Here is a 27,874-nt window from a genome sequence, read left to right as displayed (position 1 = left end):
CATGAGAAATAGAACCCTTGAGTGGCTTAGTAGTATAGCAGATTAGCTAAACTGATCAAGATACTTCCACGAAATGGTGGCTTTACCCTACTCATTCATGGCCCACCAGCATAGTGAGCTTGCCAGGGCACAACATGAGTATGCTGTGCTCTGCCTATCCTGGGATAGTGGCAGCAGAGCCCAGAGGGGGTTGATCAGGTAGAACAATTTACAGCAGCTTTGAAACTGCTCTAACTTAATACACCTTCTAGCATCTAGTAGACAGTACAGTAGAACCTCATTTTTACTGATGACCAGTTACATGAACCATTTTTCTTCGCGGGGAAAGAAAATCACATAATGAACATTATGTTGATGAAGAAGTCAACCACCCCTCTTCACAGTCCAATGCCTTTAGTACAGGGGTGGGCAAACTTTTTGGCCCAAGGGCCACATCTGGATGTGGAAATTGCATGGCGGGCCATGAATGCTCACAAAATTGGGGGTTGAGGTGCGGGAGGAGGTGAGGGCTTTGACTGGGGGTGTACGAGGGTGCTCCAGTCAGGGACCGAGGGGTTCGGAGGGCAGGAGGGGGATCAGGTCTTGGACAGGAGCGCAGGACTGCGTCAGGGGTGCAGGCTTCGGGTGGCGCTTACCTCAAGCAGCTCCCAGAAGCAGCAGCATGTCCTCCCTCCAGCTTCTATGCAGAGATGTGGCCACGCGGCTCTGTGCACTGCCCCAGCTGCAGGCGCTGCGGCAGCTCTCATTGTTTGTGGTTGTTGACTAATTGGAGCTGCGGGGGCAGTATGCAGAGCCCCCCTGGCTGCCCCTACGTGTAGGTGGCGGAGGGGGGACATGCTGCTGCTTCTGGGAGCCGACCAGAGCCCTGGCATGTGTGGAGTGGGGCAAGCCCCTGACACCACTCCCTGGCTGGAGCTCGAGGGTCGTATTAAAATATCTGAAGGGCCGAATGCAGCCCCTGGGCCATAGTTTGCCCACCTCTGCTTTAGTGTATTGGAAATTGCTCTATAGAGGCTTTAAAGGACAAGAAAAAAAGTGATGTGATGCACTGTGCTGCAGCTTTGAGATGTTTGATTTTAAGAAGTCCACCGTCCCCAATTCCTAAAATTGGGGTTCTAGAATTTGGGGTTCTAGAAATTGAGGTTCTAAAATTTAGTCAAGTCATCTGTGTGTTGATTTGACTAAAGGACAAAAAGGAAGGACAGTTACTTTTACGTATGTTCTACTTTTTGTAAACTGTACGTTTTATAGTGCTATCAATTTAATGAGCTGTCATAATGATTTTATTTGCTAGCACTGTGAATGTCTGCAGATTTTCTCAGAAGGAAGTATTAGAGTTGACCATTGTCACTGCAAAATAAATAATGAAATCGTTTGAAATCCTGCATCTAATTTGCAAATACGGTTTTCATAATTCAGATTATGGGACTGGAAGGTGGGTTTCCTGGGTTATATGGCTTCTGCCTTGTGTGACCTTGAGAAAGTCACTACCCACCAGAGGTCTTTTGACTTAATTAACAACTGTGCTTTTAAATTACTCATTTGCTAGTAGAATAGCAAAATAGTAGTAGTAGTAATAATTAGTGTCATTGCTGCTCAGCATATCTAAAAAGAATAAGTAATCTTAAAATTTTATATTTTGTTAGCACCCTGATTGGGGCCTCCATTTTGTCAGGCACTGAACAAATACATAGGAAGAGAGTCCCTGCTTCATAGAGCCTCGTATCTAAAAAAAAAAAAAAAAAAATAGTTTAAAAATAAATCTAAGTATTAAGAAAATATTTCAAATGTCCAAGTGACTTTGGCTCCTAAGTTCCATTTTTTAAAAGTGATTTAGGCATCGAGGAAATGTGGGCTTCACATCCAAAATGTATAGATAAATTCTAAAATTTAAAATGAAATTGGTTGGTAAAAATTACCAATAAAACATCGTAACAGAGGAAAACACCTTAAATTTAAAAGGGAAAACAGTGCAAATGCAACTTTAGAGAAGTACCATACTTTTCTATGAGTCTGAGAGTTTCATACATTTCTGTAGTCCTGAATAGGGATGGATGCATAGTTATGGATGCATAGGGAAACATTTGTGTCTGTAATTGTTGTGATTTTCCCACAGTATTTCAGTTCCTGTATAGTGAAATATCATGAGAAGCATGCATCTTGTTTTATTTCATCCCCATAAATGGTCCCCAAGGTAAAAAGCTCATGAAAAACACTAACAATCACACACACTTAAGAATTATTCAGGTTCCTGGATAGCTCTAAACTTGCCATTATTAAGAGAGAGGAGTAATATAAATGCTGCTCTAGGCTATTGACTTCGTGTGTGCAGGAGATATTTATTCTGGGCCTTATTTTTAAATCCAGCTGTCTAAAGTAGCCATGCAAAATGCCCTGGGGGCAAGAACAGTAATATAGTATACAAAACCTTGTGCAATGGCTATCAGTAGTTACTGGAACTTATCAGTGAAGTTTCATTTTGAATATATTGTGTATGGTGAACTTCAGTTTGGTTCTCAACAGTTTAACTTAAAATTCATTTGGGCTTTAGTTTTGGCTTAATGAGATTAGCTTTAAGGATCTGTTCATGCTTTTTAAAAATTGTAGTTACTGTACTTGCCTTTATAATGCTGTGTTCTTTATTCAAAGTATTTATTTTGCCTATGAAGTTTAAGAAACAATTAGTTCTGTGATACTCGTATATTACATGGATGAATTTGGGATTTTGCAGTTATGACAACTCTGTAACAGATGTCCTGTTCAAACAAAAACTTCAAGAATCTTATTCTGATTTGGTAGGCTGTTCTCATGAGTTATGATCAAAGATGGGAAGGATCAGATAATGGGAAATGTATTCTCATATCCAATGGATGTGTTGTTGCAAAAAAGATTTTGGTGAATAAAAGTAATTACTGAACATAACTTCAAGTTACAATAAGTATTTTAGTAAGAGGTTTTAGGTGTGTTTATTGATATCAGACTGCATCTGTAGTTCTATTTCTCATATAATAAACTTTCTCAGTAAATTCAACTGAGAAAATCAGCGTAAGGCAGCCAATTTACAGCTTGCATAAAAGCTTTTATCCCTTGGAAAAAAGGATCTTTTTGACCTGAAAGACCTTGTATGTTGTAATAGATTCTTTGGACCGATAAGAAATCATCATTCTTACTGTCTTTGCGTCAGAAAACAAGACTTTAAAAAATGTAATCAATTAAGTTCAAAATCAGCACTTGTTTGTTCAGTCAGCTATAACTGGTGGTACTATCAGTGTATTTAATTAACACCAACATAAATCTTTATACCAATAAGGATCCAGTTTTCCTTTGCTTGACTGTAGTGTTTTGAGACTCTGCACAATCCAAGACAGCTAAATTAAACTACAAAATAAAGGCAGCTGAATGAGATTTGGGATGAGACAAGGAACATACCATGAAAGCTTTAGCTACTGTCATGTTGTCAGCTACGTAAATTAAAGCTATAGAACCTTATGTCATAGCTGCTAAATTCTGTGTTCCTAAACAAAGTAACATACCATTCTGGGCTGTCCGGATAATTAATATAAGGATTTGGCTGCTCAGGAGTGCACATCTGTTTTGGCTAGGAGACCTCTGACAGACAAGAGAACAGGCTGTTGGCCAACTTTACAGGAAATGATGGCTAGTGGGTTTTCTCTCTCCCCCCCCCCCCCACCTCCCTTTAAAAGGCATGATGGATAAAGGATAGTTTTTTTTTCTTTACCAGGGTGATTGACAACAATTATCTAGGAGGAAGGATATGGAACCATTAAATGCAGGACGTCTTTCTTGAGCAAAGAAGGAGGCCAGTTCTAAATGGACCCAGTTCAGAGCCATGGCCAGGCAGCTCTGCGCATTGCCCCGTCCGCAGGTGCCGCCCCTCTAGTTCCCATTGGCTGTGGTTTCCGGCCAATGGGTGCTGCAGGGGTGGCACTTGGGGCAGGGGCAGCATGCGGAGCACCCTGGCTGCTCCTACGCATAGGAGCTGAAGGGGGCACATGCTGCTGCTTCCAAGAGCCGCACGGAGCAGGGCAAGCCCCCAACCCCACTCCCTGCCTGGAGCGCTTGAGTGGGGCAAGCACCGGATCCCACCCCACGGCGTAAGCTTGAGAGCTGGATGCAGCCTAGGCCGTAGTTTGCCCACCTCCATCTAGATCTTGAGTCTGTAGCTGTTAGATAAATTTCTAGCAAGAAGTTCAACTCAGGGCTTGTCTACACCAGGGGTTCTCAACCTTTTTCTTTCTGAGGCCCCCACAACATGCTATAAAAATTCCATGGCCCACCAATACCATATAAAAGCCAGAGCCAACGTCAGAGGGTAGCAAGCAGGATAGCTGCCTGGGGCACCAAACCACAGGCAGGCCGGCAAAGCTATATTGCTCAGGCTTCAACTTCAGCCCCAGGTGGCAGGGCTCAGGGCCCTGGGCTTAAGGCCTGCATAGCGGTGATTCAACTTTCTGCCCTGGGCTCAAGCAAGTCTAACATTGTCCCTGTTTGGTGGACCTCCTGAAACCTGCTTGCAGCCCCCCCCAGGGGGTCTGGACCCCTAGTTGAGAACTGCTGGTCTACACTACAAAATTTAGGTTGATTTAATTTAGGTTGAGTACAGCCATTGAAGTAATTCAATAGGTTGTTGGTGTCCACACTACCCTACTCCTGCCAGTGGAACACGTCCTTACCAGGAGTGCTTTCACCCCTGCAGTGGGGTATTGTGGAGCACTGACAGCCCCCCCCCCCCCCCCGGGTCTGCTCAATTTCACAGCACAGAGTCTACCAGCTGTGAAATTGATGTTCTTGTCAACTTTATGCTATCTATTGTGTCTGCTCAGAGCAGCTGCACTCTGACAGCTCTAGGAGCTCTGTGGGGAGAGGGAAGCCTAGGCAGCAGCCCATCTGGGAGTCGGGGAGGTAGCAGGGCTCCCACGGGGAGAGAGGATCCTGGGCAGCAGCCCGCTTGGAGCAGGTAGGCCAGAGCCTAGGAGGCAGCTGGGCTCTAGCTGGAGCCCCCCACCCATCCCAGGGTGACGGCCTGAGCTGTGAGCCAGGTGTGGGGATCACAGAAGGCAACCTACCAGCCTTTCTTGTCAATTTCAGGACTCCAGCACTCTGTGACACTGGCTGCTGGCTAAAATTCTTGTCAATATAAGTGACTCAGTGTCTACACCAACATAAGCTCTCATGGAGGTGGAGTTATTATGTCTGCCTAGTAGGGCACTTAAATTGGTGGGAGCAAGGCTGTAGTGTAGCAACTGACATAGGTTGACATAAGGCAGCTAATATCGATCTAATTATATTTGTAGTGTAGACCAAGCTTCATTAAGTTGAGGCTAATACCACTTTAATATTCCTTGTCAATGTTTGTCTTTTCAAAGTACAGTAGTTGTGGTTTGTGGAATTTTTTAGTGGTGAAACATCCTGCTTTTTGTAGCCTCAGTCAAAGTTTTCAGAGGCTTTTTGACTATTTAAACGCAAGCATCTTTTAGCACCTTACACAGCTCTGTATACACTTTCTAATATAAATAAATCACAGTCAAACTTGAATTGGAGGACGTAGCAAAGTGACTCAAAGCGATTAGAGAAGTTGGGGCTGCTGCAGGCAGTGAAGAGATTTTTGTCCGATTAAATCTTACATCCCAGAAGAGAAAATAAGTATACACATTACAATAAAGCAAGTTTATTTTTATCTCCATATTATCCTAAGGGCTTCCAGTAATTAAACAGTAAAATTACTGGAGAGGATCTGGATTCATGGTTAGGAGGGAGTCTGTTTCAGGTGGTCCACTGTAGGAGAATAGGAACTAGTAGGATAAGCATTCTTCTGGCAGTTCTTGAACAACAAATCAGAATCCTTTAAGTGTAAAACACAAACTTCTTAGTAAACACTCTGTGCTGCCAGTGTCCTGTATGGGATTTTAAAGTGATCACACTTTAAAGAAGTGCATTAAAGGTTTAACATTATATCAAAGAAAATAGAATTTCAGCACAGTTATTTTATTGAGTCAAGTTAATAGTATATTGTGCCAAAATATGTCATAGCTTAGCTCCATTTCAGTCATTAGAGAAGAAGGTAAGTGGAGGGGAAATGATCCGGTAATTCAAAATTATTTAAACTAGAAGCATACAGTATTGAATTAAATTTATTTTGGGGAAAGGTAATGTAGGCTTAGACTGTTGTTAGTGTTTAATGTTCTGTAGCATTCTTAACAGAAATAATTGAACATCAGCACATTAGTGATCCAGTCAGTTTAGTTTGGTTTGAGTGATTTTAAAGCTTACTGCAGCATTCATTTGAATGCAGTCTGATGAGCTAATTGGTGAATGATGCCATGATTTATTTATAATGATAAAACTTATTTCAGATGAACAGTTCCAGTCATTCTTAAAAACGTTATTTGAAAAGAAGAAAAAGGGCTTGTATGGTTGTTAGAGAATTTCGGTACTAGACTGTTGAGACTGTTGTTCTGTCAGAAAGCTGTCTAAAATATTCTTTTGCTTCTTTTGCATGATAATTTTGCACTGCTTTGATCCATCTTGGTTTTAGTAGTCTTTCAGCATAAGGTGTTTCTTAAATGTCAATTGACCTTTTAGCTTAAAATGTTTCAGCTTGTGGGCCTAAGTCAAGGGGGGAAAGTCTGACATAAGTTTTAAGATAGATCTGAAGTCAAAACCAAAAAATGATGCAGATAAGCTGGAAAAACAAGTTCTGAAATAGCTAACATTGTTTTGAATGCTAGCTAATTTTTACAGCACAGTTCCTTTTCTGCTTAGGTCTGTTAGGTAGCTTATGTAAGGCTCAATGAGAAATGAACCAAAGCATGAACAGTTTAATGATTCATTCCTCAGAGAATCTTAACTATATACCGATGAATCTGGCTTTAACACCATCAGCAATATGTTTTTGAAACTGCTACCCTGAAGCCTTTTTTTTAGAACAAATAGGTAGGTGGAACTGAAATTTTTTTCATTCCATTCAAGGTTTTTGCAGTAGAAAGTACCTGAGTCACTTCAGAGATGCAGATAACATCAATCCCATGGAGACCTTAAAACAATTATCAGAAAACTGAACACCGTGTTAGGAATGTAAATTTTAAGGTTGTTTGCTGAAGATAAAGATTCCTTAAACATTTAAGAAGGAGAAAAAAAATTAGAAGCTGCTCAACAACTTTTCTACTCGATCCAAGTGAGGTAGACTGTTCCATGTGATAAGGTAAAGAGAAGAATCTAGACTGGAGTAGAGCCTTTGAAAAGCTAAGTTGTTACCATAAGAAGTAATCTCCCTTTCAGTATTTTTTTTTCTTTTTTAAGGACTTGACATAGCTTGTTCTACCAAGTATGACATACAGACATTCGTCCTTAAAATAAAGCAGAGCGTGAAAGCTCAACAGTGAAGCAAAAAACATTTTTTTTGTTTGATGTCACAAGACCAAGTAAAACCACCGGGCCTAGGTGAAGGACATTCTGTAGCCTGAAGCAGACAATGTGGCGATGGGCTGCTCATGATGCAGCGACAGGAGATGATAGAAGGATTTAAAATAGCACCTAAACCATAGCATCATAGGAAAGCTATGGAAGAAGCCAGTATCTTTTTTTTTTTTTTTTTTTTTTTTTTTGACCTACATAATCAAATTTAGCCTAGAATGCTTGGTAGCATCATGGTAAGACCATTGTCTTCAGGAAATAGAAAACAAGTGTGATGGTTTTCTTATATATATATATATATAAGCAGTTAACTACTCAGAATTCTTATAATAAATTTGATGATGCTGTAAACTTCAAACTACAGTTTGCATTCAGAATATATAAGACTTTTGTAGAAGACTTGCTAAATCCATAAGAGGCAAAGATGATTTTTCATTGCTGAATAAATGAGTTGATACTTCTGGCTTTTAGGAATATAAAATTTTGTGTGACCCTATGGAATGTTTCATTGGCCAATATAAAATCATTACCTTTGCAATAGTTTCAAATATAAGATGCTTGCATACATTCTGAACGAAAAAGTCTGTAGGAAATAAAAACTTTGTAGTTCTTCCCTTTTTATTTCTCTGTTTGCTAAGCTTTTTCACCAGCTCTGATCCTTCCCTCTTTGGTAATTTGTACTGCCCGCCAATTGACCGCCACATACAAGAGTTGGTGGTCGATGCATCGGAGGTCGATTTAACGGGTCTATGCACACGCCTAAGTATTCCACCCATTTTCAAACAATCAGTTTAAAAAAGGCAGCTGAAAATGCTTTTGTCTTTCCAACAACTTATTGGGAGATTCTAGAGAAACTTTTCTCTCAGCCACTCAGATTGATTTATTAAACTAATGGGTGTTCTTTCTGCCCTGTAAGAGGTTTAATAATTGGTAAGGAGACATGGAGAATCATCTGAGAAGTGACTTAATGTTCAACAGAGAGAGAGGGTGTGTGAGGTAATATCTTTCATTGGACCAACTTCTGTTGGTGAAAGAGAGAGCTTTTGAGCTGCACAGAGCTTGTCTTGTACACAGCAAACAACAATTAATGTTCAACAGTCCTTTACCACTTTGGCTTTCATAGGAGGGAGAAATTTTTGCTATATCGGGTTACATGAAACAAGCATTATTTAAAAACAAATACTGCATTTACAACATTGCTTTTAGATAAACTCTCTTGCCAGTTAATTGACCTTGAGGCTTATGAGCCCTCACCTTGGGACTCACAACTCCCATTGAAGTAAATTATTTAGTTGTGAGCCCGCAATACCAGTCTGTTGGTTATATGTGTGTCTATACTTAATATTTTGCACTTTTATCTGGAATGTATATTTTAATAAGGCAAGTAACCAACATGATGATCTTAAAATTTGAATTTAGTAGGCTGGAAAAGATAGAAGCTGCTAGTTCGTAACAGCAGTTGTTTTTCATAGGATGAAACAAGCTGAAAACTACAATTAAAAAAAAAACAGTTGAGCAATATTCTTGTGTACTCCTGGCAGAAATGACATTTTTATTGATATTACTGTGTTATAGAGTAAGGGCGGTACTGGAAAGGATAAAAAGAAAGAAAAATAGTGAGATTTATCAAGACTGGTAAACCTAAAATTAGGCTTAACAGTGGTGACCTGGTTTGAGTGTTTGCCTGTTGCACCATGATCCCTACCTTGCTTCCTTTGTTTTTGATGCTAAATGTAGGATATCCTAATGTACAAATTAAGAGAGTCATTTACTTGATTTTCCAAAACTTACAAGCTCTGTCACCTCACTAGGACGTCAAGATTTTAATCACACAGCAATTGTCATTTTGGACCACTAAGGCCACAGATTTAATCACCCAATAGGCTGAGAGAGAAGGGTGGATTGGTCTGACAGTGGTCCCCTTTCCCAGAATCTTGTAATGACTCCAAACAGTTACTCCCCCATTTTACTAATTTGAATGGAAGGGAAAGCTGGGTATCATTACTGCTCACACTGCAGCTCTTATAAATTCCTTCATGACATTTAAAAAAGTAAGAATGCTGCATGATCCTACACATCATAGGCAGAGGACAGTGAGATATGCTATCTGTTCTGTTGCAGCCACTGATAGGTTGGTAGTGATGCTGCTGGGTTGGTAGTGTCCATCAAGGCTTAACTCATACCATATCTATACAGGAGAGATGGGCTCCACCTAAACCAAAGTGGAACCAGACTGCTGGCACTAAGCATTAAAAAGGTTGTAGAGCAGTTTTTAAACTAGGAGATGAGGGAAAGCCGACTGCTGCAGAGGAGCATGTGGATCGGACACAGACTTCTCTTAGGGAAGAGTCTGATGATAGAGAATCTCCAGGTTATAGTCAGGAGCAGAGGACGGAAGAGGATAATGTAAGGGCCAGATCAGATGATAAACAGTCACATAAAAAAGAAGCTGGCACATCAGAAAAGGGCAGACAAATAAACAGGGACAAGTTTTTAAAGTGCTTGTACACAAATGCTAGAAGTCTAAATAATAAGATGGGTGAACTAGAGTGCCTTGTGATAAAGGAGGATATTGATATAATAGTCATCACAGAAACCTGGTGGACTGAGAGCAATCAATGGAACACAATCATTCCGGGGTACAAAATATATCGGAAGGACAGAACAGGTCATGCATGGGGAGGAGTGACACTATATGTGAAAGAAAATGTAGATTCAGATGAAGTAAAAATCTTAAGCGAATCCGCATGTTCCATAGAATCTCTATGGATAGAAATTTCATTCTCTAATAAAAATATAACATTAGGGATCTATTATCGACCACCTGACCAGGACAGTAATAGTGATGATGAAATGCTAAGGGAAATTAGAGAGGCTATCAAAATTAAGAGCCCAATAATAGTGGGGGATTTCAATTATCCCTATATTGACTGGGAACATTTCACTTCAGGACGAAATGCAGAGATAAAATTTCTCGATACTTTAAATGACTGCTTCATGGAGCAGCTGGTACGGGAACCCACAAGGGGAGAGGCAACTCTAGATTTAATCCTGAGTGGAGCGCAGGAGCTGGTCCAAGAGGTAACTATAGCAGGACCGCTTGGAAATAGTGACCATAATACAATAAGATTCAACATCTCTGTGGTGGGAAGAACACCTCAACAGCCCAACACTGTGGCATTTAATTTCAAAAGGAGGAACTATACAAAAATGAGGGGGTTAGTTAAACAAAAGTCAAAAGGTACAGTGACTAAAGTGAAATCCCTGCAAGCTGCGTGGGCGCTTTTTAAAGACACCATAATAGAGGCCCAACTTCAATGTATACCACAAATTAAGAAACACAGTAAAAGAACTAAAAAAGAGCCACCGTGGCTTAACAACCATGTAAAAGAAGCAGTGAGAGATAAAGACTTCCTTTAAAAAGTGGAAGTCAAATCCTAGTGAGGCAAATAGAAAGGAGCACAGACTGCCAACTTAAGTGCAAGAGTGTAATAAGAAAAGCCAAAGAGGAGTTTGAAGAACGGCTAGCCAAAAACTCCAAAGATGATAACAAAATGTTTAAGTACATCAGAAGCAGAAAGCCTGCTAAACAACCAGTGGGGCCCCTTGACGATCGAAATACAAAAGGAGCGCTTAAAGACGATAGTCATTGTGAAGAAACTAAATGGATTCTTTGCTTCAGTCTTCATGGCTGAGGATGTTAGGGAGATTCCCCAACCTGAGCTGGCTTTTGTAGGTGACAAATCTGAGGAACTGTCATAGATTGAAGTGTCACTAGAGGAGGTTTTGGAATTAATTGATAAACTCAACATTAACAAGTCACCGGGACCAGATGGCATTCACCCAAGAGTTCTGAAAGAACTCAAATGTGAAGTTGCGGAACTATTAACTAAGGTTTGTAACCTGTCCTTTAAATTGGCTTCGGTACCCAATGACTGGAAGTTAGCTAATGTAACGCCAATATTTAAAAAGGGCTCTAGAGGTGATCCCGGCAATTACAGACCAGTAAGTCTAACGTCAGTACCGGGCAAATTAGTCGAAACAATAGTTAAGAATAAAATTGTCAGACACATAGAAAAACAAACTGTTGAGCAATAGTCAACATGGTTTTCGTGTCTTACTAATCTATTAGAGTTCTTTGAAGGGGTCAACAAACATGTGGACAAGGGGGATCCAGTGGACATAGTGTACTTAGATTTCCAGAAAGCCTTTGACAAGGTCCCTCACCAAAGGCTCTTACGTAAATTAAGCTGCCATGGGATAAAAGGGAAGGTCCTTTCATGGATTGAGAACTAGTTAAAAGACAGGGAACAAAGGGTAGAAATTCTCAGAATGGAGAGGGGTAATTAGTGGTGTTCCCCAAGGGTCAGTCCTAGGACCAATCCTATTCAATTTATTCATAAATGATCTGGAGAAAGGGGTAAACAGTGAGGTGGCAAAGTTTGCAGATGATACTAAACTACTCAAGATAGTTAAGACCAAAGCAGATTGTGAAGAACTTCAAAAAGATCTCACAAAACTAAGTGATTGGGCAACCAAATGGCAAAAGAAGTTTAATGTGGATAAATGTAAAGTAATGCATATTGGAAAAAATAACCCCAACTATACATACAATATGATGGGGGCTAATTTAGCTACAATGAGTCAGGAAAAGATCTTGGAGTCATCGTGGATAGTTCTCTGAAGATGTCCATGCAGTGTGCAGAGGCGGTCAAAAAAGCAAACAGGATGTTAGGAATCATTAAAAAGGGGATAGAGAATAAGACTGAGAATATATTATTTCCCTTATATAAATCCATGGTATGCCCACATCTCGAATACTGTGTACAGATGTGGTCTCCTCACCTCAAAAAAGATATTCTAGCACTAGAAAGGGTTCAGAAAAGGGCAACTAAAATGATTAGAGGTTTGGAGAGGGTCCCATATGAGGAAAGATTAAAGAGGCTAGGACTTTTCAGCTTGGAAAAGAGGAGACTAAGGATGGATATGATAGAGGTATATAAAATCATGAGTGATGTGGAGAAAGTGGATAAGGAAAAGTTATTTACTTATTCCCATAATACAAGAACTAGGGGTCACCAAATGAAATTAATAGGCAGCATGTTTAAAACAAATAAAAGGAAGTTCTTCTTCACGCAGCGCACAGTCAACTTGTGGAACTCCTTACCTGAGGAGGTTGTGAAGGCTAGGACTATAACAGTGTTTAAAAGGGAACTGGATAAATTCATGGTGGTTAAGTCCATAAATGGCTATGAGCTAGGATGGGTAAAGAATGGTGTCCCTAGCCTCTGTTCGTCAGAGGATGGAGATGGATGGCAGGAGAGAGATCACTTGATCATTGCCTGTTAGGTTCACTCCCTCTGGGGCACCTGGCATTGGCCACTGTCGGTAGACAGATACTGGGCTAGATGGACCTTTGGTCTGACCCGATACGACCGTTCTTATGTTATGTTATGTCACTTTTAGCAATCTTGTATGTAAGCTTGACAGCATACCTTTCATTAGATCTATAAATGCAGTGACTGGTCTAGTATAGTTCACACATTGTAATCATCCCTTTTTATTCATTTACACTTGACTCATCCTGAACCAAAAAAAGAAACTGAAGGTGTAGTAATTTTTTTTAGCTTGTAACAGTAAAAGTGCTAATTCTTTATGCATGTGATTATTTTTAAGTGTAATAGTTGTGTCTCAGAAATGCTTTTCTCTTGCAACTAAAGTATAGTAGAACCTCAGAGTTAGTTCAACCAAACACCTCATATGCAATCAGGCAGCAGCAGGGAAAAAAGAAAAAGCCTATACAGTACAGTACTGTGTTAAGTGTAAAGTACTAAAGAAAATAAAGGGAAAGTTTAAAAAAATTTTTTTGACAAGGTAAGGAAACTTTCTGTGCTTGTTTCATTTAAATTAAGATGATTAAAAGCAGCATTTTTCTTCTCCACAGTAAAGTTTCAAAGCTGTATTAAGCTAATGTTAATCTGTAAACTTTTAAAAGAACAATCATAACGTTTTGTTGAGAGTTACCAACATTTTAAAGTTACAAACAACCTCCATTCCCAAGGTGTTCAGAACTCTGGTGTTCTACTGTATGTACAGAATTATCTGTTTTTCTGTATATATTGGTCAGTCAGCATATCTGTCTTAGACCTCATATGGGTTTATAACTTGGTTTCTGAAGAATAATTCAGCTGGGAGCACTTTTTAAAAAAAACATGTTTGAAGTTGCTTTATTTTTGCCCTTGATGCTATAAAATAAATCCCCATCTCAAGGCACATTTTTTGTGCTCTTATTGTACCACCTAAAATAACATCCATGTTTAATTGGGATTTCTGATGGGCTATTGAGTATTCCCATAGTAAGAACTTGTGAATGTAGGTATTTGTAAAACTAAATTGAACTGCCATGTCATTTTTAGGTCAGCTAATACTGCACTTGCTTTTAAAAAATCATTTCTTAAGTATTTGTGCTGTACAGAATGGACAGAATACTATGAATATAACACTTTTTAACAATGTTGTACAAGTTCCAAAAGCCAGAGCAGTGATGCTCTTAGTATTTTAAAATGTCGATATTATTTATATGGCAAATTTTAATAGTTACAAGGGTCGGGGGTATGAAAAATCCACACCTGTGAGCAGCATAGTTAAGCTGACCTAAGTCCCCATGCTGATGCAAAATATACAAGGGTGATATACTATGAAAAAGGTGGTTAATAACCTCCAATTAGTTTCAGAGTAGCAGTCGTGTTAGTCTGTATCCGTAAAAAGAACAGGAGTACTTGTGGCACCTTAAAGACTAACAAATTTATTTTAGCATGAGCTTTCGTGAGCTACAGCTCACTTCTTCGGATGCATAGAATGGAACACACAGACAGGAGATATTTATACATACAGAGAACATGAAAAGGTGGAAGTATGCATAACAACAGGAAAAGTCTAATCAATTGAGATGAGATATCATCATCTCCAATTAGTGAGTTACAAAGGGTTGCAAATATAGTTGACAGTTGAATTCCCCATAATCAGTGCAAACATCACCTAATGTAATACCCAGAGATAGTTTGGATGAACTAAGACTATTTTGGTGCAAGGGACTGGGCAGCTGTGGGGTAGCTGGGAGCTCTGGGGCCCCCACCACCCATGGGGACTCAGAGCTCCAGGGCCCCCTGCCCCCAGCGGCGGAGGAGAGCTGCAAGGTTCCCCTGCCCCCTCCCATGCGGTTGGGAGCTGTGGGAATCCCTCTGTTGCCACCTGTACCCTCCTGCCCCGTGGCGGTGGTCAGGGAGCTGCTGGGGTACCCCCCTGCATCTGGCAGCTGGGAGCTACTGGGGTACACTCACTGCCCAGAGCGGCTGGAAGGTTGGAGGCCCACTGCCTCCCAGTCGGGTGTACCTTACAGCACCTTGCTTCTGCAGGAGGCAGCAGGACCCTGCAGCTCCGTCACCAGGGATGAAGTCATGGAGGTCTTTGGAAGGCACGGATTGCAAAAAAATGTTGGGAAAATTACCACTGAACTGTTCAAATAAAACCTTCTGTTAATTTTCTTTTACAGATGGTGTAAACTTCCAAATTTTAAAATATAGGAAAGGAAAAAGCAAGCCCAGTTACTGTAAGTATGCAGATTTCATGAACAATTTCTGAATTTTGTACTATCTCTGAATTAGCTTCAGTAGGGTTGCCAGTTTTGGTTGGATATATTCCTGGAGATTTCTTCACATAACATTTTTAATTAAAGATTAATCTTTAATTCTTGGAGACTCCAGGCCAATCCTGGAGGGTGAGAATCCTAAGCTTCAGTGTAGTTACTGCTGCCTCATCAGTGAAGAGAAAATCAGACTATTTATGTACAGTAACTCGCCACTTAAAGTCCTCTCGCTTCATGTCCTCTTGTTTCGATCTTGCGTCCCAGCTCCATTACAGAACATGCTGATTTAAAGTTGTGCAATGCTCCCCTGTAACGTTGTTTGGCTGCCTGCTTTGTCCACGGCTGGCAGCCCTCTTACGTCTCCCCCTCCACCCCCCAGCGCCTCACGCCTGCTGGCAAACCCCATGGATCAGCGCTTTCCCCCTGCTCCCCCCACCTCCTGCCCGTGGCAATCAGCTGATTTGTGGTGTTCAGGAGGCTGGAGGGAGGAGTGAGGATGCTGCGCCTCCTGAAAGTCGGAAACCAGCTGATTGCCGAGGGCAGGAGGCAGGGGAGGGAGCGGGGAGGCTGTGTGCTGTGACCTCGCTCCTCCTCCCAGCCTCCAGAAGGCCACAAGACAGCTGATTGTCGTGGGCAGGGGGAGTAGGGGAAAGGTGCTGATCTGCAGGGTCCACCGGTGGGCGGGAGGCGCTGGGGGTGGACATAATGGAGCTGATAGGGGGGCTGCCAGCCTGTTTAATACCTGTATTAAATTGCTTATTTAAAATAGTTTAAAATGTATATAATGCCTTTTGTAGGGCAAAAACAAATTTCCCTGGAACCTAACCCTCCCATTAACATTAATTCTTAATGGGGAAATTGGATTCGCTTAACGTCATTTCGCTTAAAGTTGCATTTTTCAGGAACACAACTACAGTGTTAAGTGAGGAGTTACTGTACCAGTGATCCCTAATTGTACGTTGTGTTTTTAAACAGGCCTGGAGTCAGGTATATGGTAACTAGAGTCTATCAGGTTAAAATATTAAATCAGTAAAGATTATGGACAGAGCAGTGGATTCTGTGTCAGTTTATAGGGTACAGCGTTTATATATCTTCAAACGCATTGTATTTAAACTTAAAAAGGCACATAAGGGAAACTAGCCATTTTTCATTACTGAGAGTTGTAGAATATTTGAGCCACCTGCTGATTGACATTTAATGAAATGCTCTGTTTTGAGTATGTTTATAACAATTTTATGGAAATAGGATAAGTATCATTCTCTTTTTATGCCCCAGGAGTATTTTTCATTTTTTAAGTCTGGAATTGTTTGAATGTAACCTACTTTCTAGGCCAGTAGGGAGAGAAGTGAGTGAGATCTAGTAGTATTTTATACTGTACTTTAAACTGTAGTCTGAAACTGTACACTGCAAATCTCTCGTTTAGCTGGCACTAGGGCTTTTGGATTACTTTAATGTGAAGTATTCAAAATACACCAGTTTGATGCCATGCATCACTGATTAAAAACTACTGCTGCAGAAAAAAGAAAAGTCTTTAGTTCTTTGTTTGGCAGATAATGAAGTAATTATTTGAAAGAGGGATGATGACTGAGAAGAACCCTACACAACATATGCCATGGAATCAGTAAATGGAATTGGCAGGTTGCTAATGTATACTTTTATAAATATTGTAGGAAGAAATTTAATATTTCTTTCACTTTCCTCTGTGACAACTCCAATACCTTCATGTAAAACAGAAGATAAAAGAAAAAGTAGGCAACCAGATGTTAATAAATAAAGATGTGTGAGGGATGGTGAGAAGAACTTCATTTTGAAATGCTAATCTCTATATGGTTTCATTAAAAGATTCAGAATTTCTAGAACAGTGCTATAGCTGATATGAGTAACGTCTGAAATCCTGTTTTCTGTATCTTTTATTATTTTTATAAATCTCATACATGTATACTGGCTCAGTAACTTTTAAAATATGTCGATACTAATACTTTAAACAAGAAATGCTTCCCAGATTTTGTGACTGCTCAGTGAACAAGCTCTATTTCCTTTAAGCAACTTAGATTATGGCCTTGAAAATCATTTAACTGCTCTCATGGGGAAGACATAATGGTAATTTATTTGCTTCATGGAAGTGTGATTGTCTAAAATTTCTTCCAAATTTAAAAAAAAACCTTGTTTAACACATGACATGTAGAAAAATTAAGCACATTGAAAACACTAATTTCTTCTGTAAATATTACACAGTTTTGAGGCAAAGGGTGTGTGCATATGTTAAATGCTGAGCTGGCATAAAAGTAAGACTGCAGTGATTTTTGCATAATCAGAGGTAAATTGGGAGCTGTGAAACTTCACAGAAATGTTACTCAGCCCTAGGCCAGAAGAAACTTAAGTGAATTTGGATAGAAAATGTGACATTAAAATCTAGACTACCTTTATCTGTATTGGTCTTTACATGGGGAAACAAAATAAGTAATGAATCTTGTAGGTCTTCAAATTCTTATGAGTATTGTACTCAGCTGTAGAAAATGTTGGATCTGAACCTGCTTCCATTGAAGTTAGTAGGAGTTTTATCATTGTCAGGATTGGCAGTGTGTGTGTTTAATTTTATTGCATTTTAAATATCAAGATGTAAATATTGACATGAGCAGACTAAATATGTTAAAGAATATATAACTAAGATATATCATTAGTGGTCTAATTTTCACCCACCCCAAGTGTTTCACCCACCCCAAGTAAGAAAACAGAGTTTTTAGGTATTTAAGTACTTTTGCATAAGCAATTTCATTAATCACATATTCAGAATTAAATACCAGTAACAGTTTCCTTGTTCTGTAAAGAGACATGAAAATAGAGACATAGAAGTAGAAGTAATTTAAAGACTTGCAATGAAAATTTTTTGTTCATATATTTATGTGCTGGCTAGATACTATTTAAACTAAATTTAATTTATAAACACATGGTTAAGTCCCATGTACATTGTATCACTGAATTATGTTTTTAAACCATAACAGGGGACAACAGTGTTGTAATAGGTACATCTACATAATTGGGTACCCCGCAGCTCTGGCGGCATGGGGGAACCCCGCAGCTCCCCGCCTCAAGTGGTGGTGTGTGTGTGTGGGGTGGAGGGGTGGAACTCCCAGCCACCCGGCATCTGCCTAGCACCTTCTCATTTTATCATGGATATTTTTATTGCCCATGAATTATCTATGACTTTTGCTAAAAATATCCATAACAATCTTAGACTTGACCATAATTTGCCATTTTGTTTTGTTTCCTGGTGGCCAGACAGTGAGTTTCTGTGGGTAGCCATTGAATTACATGTTTTTCGGTTTTATCTAAGATAGTTTAAGATTTACAGTACTGTACATAATTTGTAGCTAAGTAACAAGAAATGCTGCATCTTAAATATTGTCTTGGTTTATTTTTAAATCACCATAGTCATAGTCTGAGTGATTTCTCTACTTATATATATATAATATTTTAATTCTTAAATATCCTAAGTTACTGGTTTGAGCTCCTTCTAACTTCACAGGGAAAATCAAAGGCCCAGTTATGATGTTTTATTTGTTTGTGTGGATATAGTCAGCAGTTTACAACTAAGAAAATTAGATTATTGAAGATATGCTCAGTGTCTGAAAAGAAGTAACTCACAGCTGCCCAAGTATTTCTTAAATGGCTAACTGCTTGAACAATTAACTAAGCAAAACTAGCAAGATAATCTCCAATTTGGTGACTCCCAGTAGTGTTACAACAGTGCCTTGATCACATCTTCCCACTCTTCCCACTTACTGGGTTCAAAGGGAGGCATGGCTTGCAGGAAGGGAGTCTGTGATGTAGACAGAAGGAGGAGGCTTGAAGCCAGTGGTTGTACCTTTTCCCAGATACTGCTGCTACATTATTAGTAGTAGTATTTATTATTATTATCATTATTATTATTTATTATATATTTGCTGGGTGTGGAGAGTGTACGCAATCCCCTATGTGGAACACAGAAGAAGATATGGTCCCTACCTCACTATCTACGTGGACAAATAAACACCAAAAACACAGTGCCTCTGGATGATTAGCAGAAGATTGACAGATGTTTCAGTTTTTATATATGTGTGTTACAGCACAGGATACCTTGGCAGAAGTATTTTTAGTGCATTGTCACTGGGCTAGGTACAGGTCAGAATTTTTTTTCACAACTTTCGATATTCTGCCAGTGGCACACATGGTGATATACTATACGTGACTCCCAGGGCTTGTTTAAACAAAGTGCATATATATGCACATATAAATTCGTTGAGTTTATGTTTAGGTACATTTAGCATCTTTAATTAGATAAAGCTGAAGGAGTGTTCAGGTTTCCAGTGTGTACTTTTTACTTTATATTTTTAAGCTGTAAAAATGAAAGCTTTTTAGATGTGTTTATGTATCCAGTCATTCACCATACAGTTTTCAGTTTTGTAGGCAACCAATGACCTGTCTGTGTTATAGTCCTGGCTTCCTGGGAATTTCTTGAACAGACTCCACAGCATTGCAGTCCATCTTTACTTTTAAGATTCTGCCTAATTTACAAAATAAGCACAGATCCTCCTCAGGCTGCCCTCACTGAAAATGCCACGGTCAGGGCAGGGCAAAAAGGAGAGCAGATTCTACCAAAACTGGTGGATAATACTGAAGTCGGATTCACCAATCAGTCACAAATTGTGTTCCTGATCCCCTACACTGGTTATCAAGAATCTAAAAAAAGAAATCACACAGCCCCCATTATTGCATTCCAGTTCTCTGGCTCCCAGTCGGCACCTACGTCCAGTACAGTGGGAAGTTATTTAAAAAACTCTGCTCACTGCAAAATATTCTTCTGAACCCCAAAGGGCCAGCCATGTTGCCAGGTCAATATTAGCTTGGATCTTACCCAAAATACCATGCTGCCAGCCAATTCTTTACTGTCTAAAACTAAAGGTTTATTATAAAGAAAAAAGAGAACAAGAAGAGAGTTGTTAAATGGTAAAGCAATCAGATACATACAGGGATGTCTAGGTCTACATACAGTAACTCCTCACTTAAGGTTGTAGTTATGTTCCTGAAAAATGCGACTTTAAGTGAAACGATGTTAAGCAAATCCAATTTTCCGATAAGAAAGAATGTAAATGGGGGGGGGGTGGTTAGGTTCCAGGAAAATTTGTTTTTGCCATACCGTACTATAGTTGGGAGGTGCCCCTGCCTTACCCCACACAGGTACAGCCCACTGGCACTGGAGACAACGAGACAGGCAAGGAGGCTGAAGGTGCTGTAGGCTAGGAGAAGCACGTTGTACAGCAGCAGCTTCCCCTACTCTGCAAGCACCTCGTGACCCCCTGAGGGGTCAGGACGCCCAGTTTGAGAACCCCTGCACTAGGAAGTGGAGGCAAGAGGCCAGCAGATCAAACTCTAGTCACTTACTTTTCCCCACAATCTCTTGTCCCCCACCTGCTCCTACATGTGTTTGCCCTCCATGTTTCCCTCCCTTTTCCTTTCATCTCCTACTCGCTCTTCCATACTCCATTCCCATGTGCCTTCTTTAGTTTGCCCATTGCTCCTTTCATGTCCAACTCGTCAGTGACCTGTTCGGTTTCTCAACACATTTATGCTAACTGTTGCCTTCACAGTTTCATTCTCAGCACCTCCACATTCTCCTGTCCCCTCACATGGTACCTAAAGGACCACCATCTTCCCTGAAAGTAGCCAGGTTTCAGCCCCACTGGAAACAATGGGAGGTGACCATCTTTGCAAAGGGGAGCCTCACTTGCACCTGCGAAGATTAAAGAGACATGGCAGCCATTTTATTGAGGGCAGTCTGTGGCTTCAGTCTCATTGATAGTAATGAGAGGTGATGAAAATCCTGAGCAAGAGAAAATAAAAATCAGCAATTCATTTATCTCACAGAATGTTGTGACTTGTGACAAATATGCAAGAATTGGCAAGACATTATTACAGGGCAAAGGTTGAATGTAGGAACCAAGGTTTGTATGTGGGGTTGTGGGAAGTGTGTGATCATGTAATTGATACATACTGATATATGTATTGTGCTGATAATGTGTATTGGCAATGTACGATATATTTTTTGTTAGCCCAGCATATATTAGTCAAGTTAAAGTGGTATTTCCATAGTAACATAACAAAGGCCTGCTTAGCAACTATTTGGTTAATAAAATTGTGGGTCAGGTGAAAGCCTAGCACAATAATGTTTGTTAGTGTCTCCATAACTACTTCAGAGAAGCAGGCAGAAGAGGAGAAAAAGTTACATAGATAAACTAGTTTTATGGGTATTAATAGAAGAACTGAATGGAAGGAAATGAGACAAATGAGGTTTGAATGAAAGACATCTTCATCTTTGGGTTTGTCATAAATAATACAAAGTATGAATGTTATTTATAAAGGCATTTATTAGATAACTATTTATTATCATATATCCCAAATGTCCCCTGAAGATAATTGTTTTAAATGTAATTAAGGTATCAGTGTAACTGTAACTCAGTTCTTCTCACCTGCGTCATTTATCTCTGTGTGATTCTGTTTGTGTTACCTTTTAACTGCATAGGTTTTAACTGAATTCTTTAGCTGTGGGTGGATTTATATTTGTAATTTAGAAAAGAGTTTTGTTTCTCCCTGGAATATTAAAAATGTGCTGATCATTTAAGGTGATAATTTTTCTTTCCAAAGATGAACATGTAAGTTGTTTCAGCTGTGTTGAGAGTATCTTTTTTTATCTTCATTGCAGTCTTCCATTCTCAATGTGAACTTTGTCACTGTAATTCAGGTATTTATTACCTCTAATCTGATAATTACAATGTGTTCCACCTGTGGGCTACCCTTTGAATCAATGGCGTTGGAACAATTTTTATAGTGGGGGTGCTAAAAGCCAGAGAATAAAACTCCAAGCCCTGTATATGATGGAAACCACTTGAAGCTAGGGCATGCTGCTGCACCCCTAGTTCCAGCACCCCTGCTTTGAATCTACTCAGAGGTTGCAACTGTCTCAAAATACAACAGCACAATTGCTGAAGAGTCTCCTGCTCAAGATTTGGTGATGCCTGCAGTCCTGTAAGCCAACCTAAACTTTTACTGTAATGTTTTAAAGCCTTATGTTATGTGATCAGTCTGCTGAGAGGCCATCCCACATCCCTCTAGAAATCAGCTGCTAATCATCCAGGGTACAGTCTCAAGATGACAGGAGGCAAGGCTGCCTGGGAGGGGTCGCAGTAATTTTGAAATATGCCCTGTAGATATAGAGTTCTCATATTGATAGGAAACACACACACTAGAGCTATATGCTCTGGCTTTAAACTTAGTTTCCTTTTTAGCTTATATTGGTTTGTAGGCCGAGGGCCACCCAGAGGATTCAGGGGGCCTGGGGCAAAGCAATTTCGGGGGGCCCTTCCATAAAAAAAGTTTCAATACTATAGAATACTATATTTTCGTGGGGGGCCCTGAGGCGTCTGGAGCAAATTCCCCCCCCCCCCCCCCCCCCGGGCGGCCCTGTGTAGGCCTGTTGGTATATTACAGCTGAGGTAGTGGAATGGTTCTGGTGGTGTTGCTGTTAATATTTGTATTACTGCAGCGTCTAGGAGCTCTAGTCATGGACCAGGTCCCCACTGTGATAGTCATACAAATACAGAGCAAAAGAGCCAGTCTTTGTCCCAAAGAGTTTACAATCTGAGTACTAAGGCAAACTGTTTCATGCCAGCATTGGTGATAGTTTTGGTTCTATATATTTTTGCACAAATTATCACTATCACTAATTAATATTCAGACTGTTACAGTAACTTGTTTGACCTCTTTTTGTTTAATATTTATTATATAGACACTGTTGACTAGGCTTCAAAAACAGTGTTTGCTAAAGGAAGATAAACTCAGTTTCTGGAAGCCGTTTTGTTTGTTTTTGATTGCTTACTGTTGGATCTTAACAATAAAAGTAATGTCACTAAAACCACAAGCCAGTCTGCAGTTTTAGAATGTATATAATGTAGGTGGTGACTGACGTACAGAGCTTTGTTTTAAGAAATACTTTTACTGCCTGTGCTGATATTAAGCTTTTTAAAAATATAAGTGAAAGCTCAAAGCTGCATGGCTGTTGGTGAATAGCTACTCACAGCTTTGAATAAAACACTAATTTCTGTAGTGATTGTTGCCTTGATAAGAAAGGGCTTCACTTAGAGAATAAAACACAAAACAAGAATGAGGAACGGATGATCTTGTACTCCAGGCATGGGACTTGGAGTTAGGCAATCTGGTTTCTGTTTTTAGATATTTCACTCTATTTCTTGGCAACCTTGGTCAGTGTTGCCAACTCTTTCATATTTATCCTGAGTCATAAGATTTGGCCCCTGCTGCAAGCAGACTTGCTGATGTGACAAGTTCGGGCCATTGCATGATTTTGAGGAAGCAAAATAAGAAAAACTGACTCCCCCACAATGTCTGTAAGCTACGGAAAAGTGTACTAGATTGCTAGTCCAAGCTCTTCAACTGACTGCTGCACACCACAACCCTTCCTATAAGCCAAGGTTCTGCTGTCTTGGGGGAAAGCTATTATTCACCTACTTCACAAATAGGATAACTGGGAGCTTGTAGAAGGTCACCTCATTCACCCGCTTTGGGCAGAGCTGAGAATAGAATCAGAGTTTCTGATATAACTGAGCCAAGTCTCATCGCTTTTGCCGCACAATAGTTCAGAAGGAACATAACAGATCTGATGCTTAGATAAGTGTGGTTCTGTCACACTTTAGCAGCTAAACTGCATTAGGGTGATCAGACAGCAAGTGTGGAAAAATTGGGACGGGGGCTGGGGGTAATAGGTGCCTATGTAAGAAAAAGCTCCAAAAATCGGGACTGTCTCTATAAAATTGGGACATCTGGTCACCCTAAACTGCGTACAGATGTTTGACTCCACTGCTGCTTTCATGCAAAGAAATCTGCCCCTCTAGCTTAAGTGGAAGAAGTTTATGCATTTCCATCGAGAGATTCCAGATTCAGCCCCTGCAGATGACGCAAATGTGTGGGGGAGGGGGTGATACAATTGGCTATGCTGCCTGTAAAATTTGCTCCCAGACCAGGAAGTGAACCAAAAATCCTAATACCTAGAGTTTCAGTGCCACCTCACAAGTGTAACCCACTGTGTGTGTTGGCTCACCTGTGTCTGTTACAGCTCCATTTTGTTTCTTAAAGCTGCCCCCTTACTCCATTTTGTTCTTGTTCTCCTCTGTGGCCGCCCCTCCCTGGCTGTTAAGTTGTTTACCAGGGCCTCTGCCCTTCTCAAAGGGAGGGCCCCTTAAGTTGTTTAACAAAAGCCATTGCCCCTCTCAAAGGGATGGCCACATGTGCTAAGTGGGACCACTGCCCTGTTCAAAGGGTTAGTCCTGTTATCACCTTGTTAAAACCTGGGCTTGGTGTAGGGTGGCCACTGTCCAGAGCTGCAAGACCTATTGTGTTTTTAAGATCCTGGCCATGAGTCATACCTCTGGGCTTAGGGCTAGTCCAAACATGCCTCTGTGGCTACCTGCAGTTTTTCCCTGCCTGCTCTCCTCCCTGTGAGAAGGGGAACCAATCAGAGTTACTGGCGGGAAGCTGCCAGGGTTTGCCTTTAAAAACAGACATTTTTTGAACAGACTTCAGAAAGGTTCTTGCATTGCTGCCTGGTCTGATCAGCCAGGGGTTCTGGGGGTCCTTTCTCCGCTCTCGTTTTATTTTTGAGCGTATCCACGTTTTTGAACCCCCCCTCCCCGAAGAACGAATTGCTGCCTGAGAGATCTCCTGATTATCAAGACTGTACCGAGCCTTCTGATGTTCTTGCTGCTTCTGCCTCTGCTGCTGCCTTGTGGGATGGTAAGAATCCCTCTGTGAAACTTTCTATACTTTTATTTTATTATTTTAGCTGCTGGCTCCGTCTCCCCATCACACAGACTCAAGCTAAACCTTGGTCTGTGTCCTAAAACCTCTCTTACACCCTACCCCCTATCCTGGCTGCTGGCTCCGTCTCCCCATCACACAGACTCAAGCTAAACCTTGGTCTGTGTTTTAAAACCTCTCTCTTAAACCCCGTGGCACTCTGCCACTGAAAATAAGTTTGTGCTGCTGCTAAGTTCTGCTCCTGTGGGCTTTGCCTTGGACTGTTTTCAGCTGTATCCACTGCTGCAGTCACCCCCCCCCTCTTTGGAGCTGTGTCTTGGACACACACCACTCAGCCCTATGGAACTATCCTTAGTATAAGGTGCACCCATTAAGTTAAGTTTAGCATTTTACTTTGTAAGTTAGGCTTAGAGAATTGTTGCATTGTGTTTTAATTTGTGTAGTCTTGGTTAAGTTAGCTCATAGATAAGATTTTTGCTGTGTTCTGTATAATTGTAATTGTCTGTCTTCCCACTGCAAACACCCCCCCCCCCCAGCTTCTCTGTGTCTCTGTGCTCCTACTGCCAAACCTCGATTGTATTGCTGAAGTCTAGCACAAAACCCCATTGGTTACTTTTTTCTCTCTGATACCCCTCACATTCTACATTTACACCACTGTGACACATTTTTACCTAAAATTGTTTGTTATTTAACACATTTTATCCATAACTGTTAGTTGGTTATATGCTGCTGACACACACCATTTTACATAGAAATCACTAGCTACCTGTTACATTTATACCTCAGTGTTAACTGATTACCCACTGTATTGTATCCTACTGTGTTGTACCCCACTATTGAAACCCCCTTACTGTTCACCAAAAAGAAACCCCTTCCCAATTGTCTACCTTAACAACCCCATACCCCTCACTATTGAATTTTCCCTGTTTTTTGCATTTGCTTAATAAAGTTTATTTTGCACCCCACCCGTGTGGTAATTGCTCCCCAAAATCCCATATACCTGCTGGCAGGGACAACCTGTATGGGCTGGGCTTTTTCTGTACAAATTACTCTTATTTCTGAAGTAGAAGAAATCTGTGCTATGTTCTGAAGTTTGTGAGTTCAAAGCTTTCTGATGATTTGTGGGGAGTGGGAAAAAACATATATGTATGACAGTTGTATGAGGACCTAGGAGTTCTTGCTGTAATTTTATCTTGCTAAACATTGCATTTAAAGTGATGTGGATTTTGTGCTAACACTGGCTTTACAGCTGCATTTATTATTTGCACTTGCTTAATGAGAGTTGTTCCTTTAAGACTAGGGTATGGCAGATTGAAAGTGTGTTTGACACTGAGACCAAAGCCTGGGAGATTAGCCTTTTTCCAGAGAGTGAAAGATGCAACCTGTGTAAGTTCCAAAGGTATGAGAACTTGATTTAATAAACTGACCTTTCCAGAAACACCTTTGAGAATTAGGCTAACATTAACTCTAATGGGGATAGGATAACTCAGGGCATTACTAATGCAGGATATACTCCTGAGGGAATTCTGCACCAAAAAATTACAAATTCTGCGCACAGTATTTTAAAATTATGCAAATTTTATTTGTCAATAAATAAAGGTGGCTCCAGCATGGCAATGAGGAGCACAGGCCACTGGCTGCATTGAGGTGGGAGATCACTCTGAAGCACCAACGGGGACTCAGGCAGTGAGGCTGCATCTGCCCCTGACACGGTGCAAGGGCTGGGCCTGCCCCTCTGTGCCAGGCACACCAGGTGTAGGTGGGCAGGCTCAGTGTGGAGGGGCTTAGAGTGGGGGGATACAGATGTGGGGAGAGGTTTCTGTGCGAGGCAATCTGGGTGTGGGTGGCTCAGTGGGAGATCTGGATGCACAGGGGCTCATTGAGGGAGTCCGGGTGCAGAGGCAATGGGATTCTGCAGAAGATCCAGATGAAGGTGGTTGGGGCTCAGCAGAGGGGTGTGGGGAGATGGGGCTCAACGGAGGGGATCTGGGTGCTGGAGAAGTGCTTGGGCTTGATGGGGTGGAGGGTCCAGGAGCAGCTGGTTGGGCTCAGTGAGATGGGGGTCTGAGTGTGGGGTGCTCAGAGGAAGGTCCAGGTGTAGGGAGGTAGGACTTGTCCGGGGGAGGGTTCGATGGGCCTGCTCTCACTTCTTCCACATTTCCCTATCCCCTTTTCTTCTCCTTTAGGTAGCCATCTGAGACAGTCAGTTACTCTCAGGTGGACCTTCAGAATGAACACTGGGCCCTGATTCCCCTTAAAGGAGCCAGTCACCCTGTAACTCTACATCTGGCTTTATCTAGTTAATTTTCATATCTGTAGACAAATAGTGAATGTGCATTATTTTTCTCTGCGTCAGATTAGTTAATTAACTCAAATGGTTTCCTGAATGTGCCAGTGCCATTCCCTGCCCCCCAGAGCTTTCAAAGCCTATCCCTGCCTCCTGCTTTTCCCATGTTTCTTCCCTTAACCTTTGTGAAGCTTTTATGTCATGCAATGAAAGACTTTAGTCTGCTACTGTGGGTATCAAGAAGCTGAAATGACCAAACTGGGCCTTGCTATGTGGCAAACATAGACAATAAATATTGGGGGGATGGCATGATGGAGTGCTTTCTTATTCGGCATTTGGACAAGATGTTTGAGATTTCTCATAAAATATGAGTGTCAATACCCAGGCAGAATGCCATGAATTTCAGATGCAGTTTTTGCCTCAACTCAGACTCGCCCAATGCCTATCTACTTTACTAGCAGCATGGAGTATTTGTGGGTTTACTGTTGGCATTGAGAAAAGAGGCCCCATAAAAATTATGTAAATATTTATTTTTCCATAAACTGTTAATCTAGTATGTCTTTAGATAACTTTTACAAGCGTACTGTTTACTCAGCAGGTTGTAATGGATTATGCAACTCTTCTCCTACTCCTTTGGAGAAATT

General features: G+C 40.8%; 1 protein-coding gene across 4 annotated transcripts in view; it reads left to right on the top strand.

Annotated features, from left to right (window-relative positions):
* The window catches only part of SGMS1 (sphingomyelin synthase 1), a 197,990-nt gene that overhangs the window by 127,977 nt on the left and 42,139 nt on the right, over positions 1-27,874 (top strand). For all 4 annotated transcript variants that reach the window (XM_045024090.1, XM_045024087.1, XM_045024089.1 and 1 more), the window contains one exon: positions 14,987-15,043. The gene's annotated coding sequence lies outside the window, so the exon portion shown is untranslated. The remainder of the gene's footprint in view (positions 1-14,986; positions 15,044-27,874) is intronic.

This window comes from Mauremys mutica, chromosome 7 (genome assembly GCF_020497125.1).
Source record: "Mauremys mutica isolate MM-2020 ecotype Southern chromosome 7, ASM2049712v1, whole genome shotgun sequence".
Classification (NCBI taxonomy): Eukaryota; Metazoa; Chordata; order Testudines; family Geoemydidae; genus Mauremys; species Mauremys mutica.
Note: the sequence above shows the minus strand (reverse complement) of the source record. Positions and strands in the feature narration are given on the sequence as shown.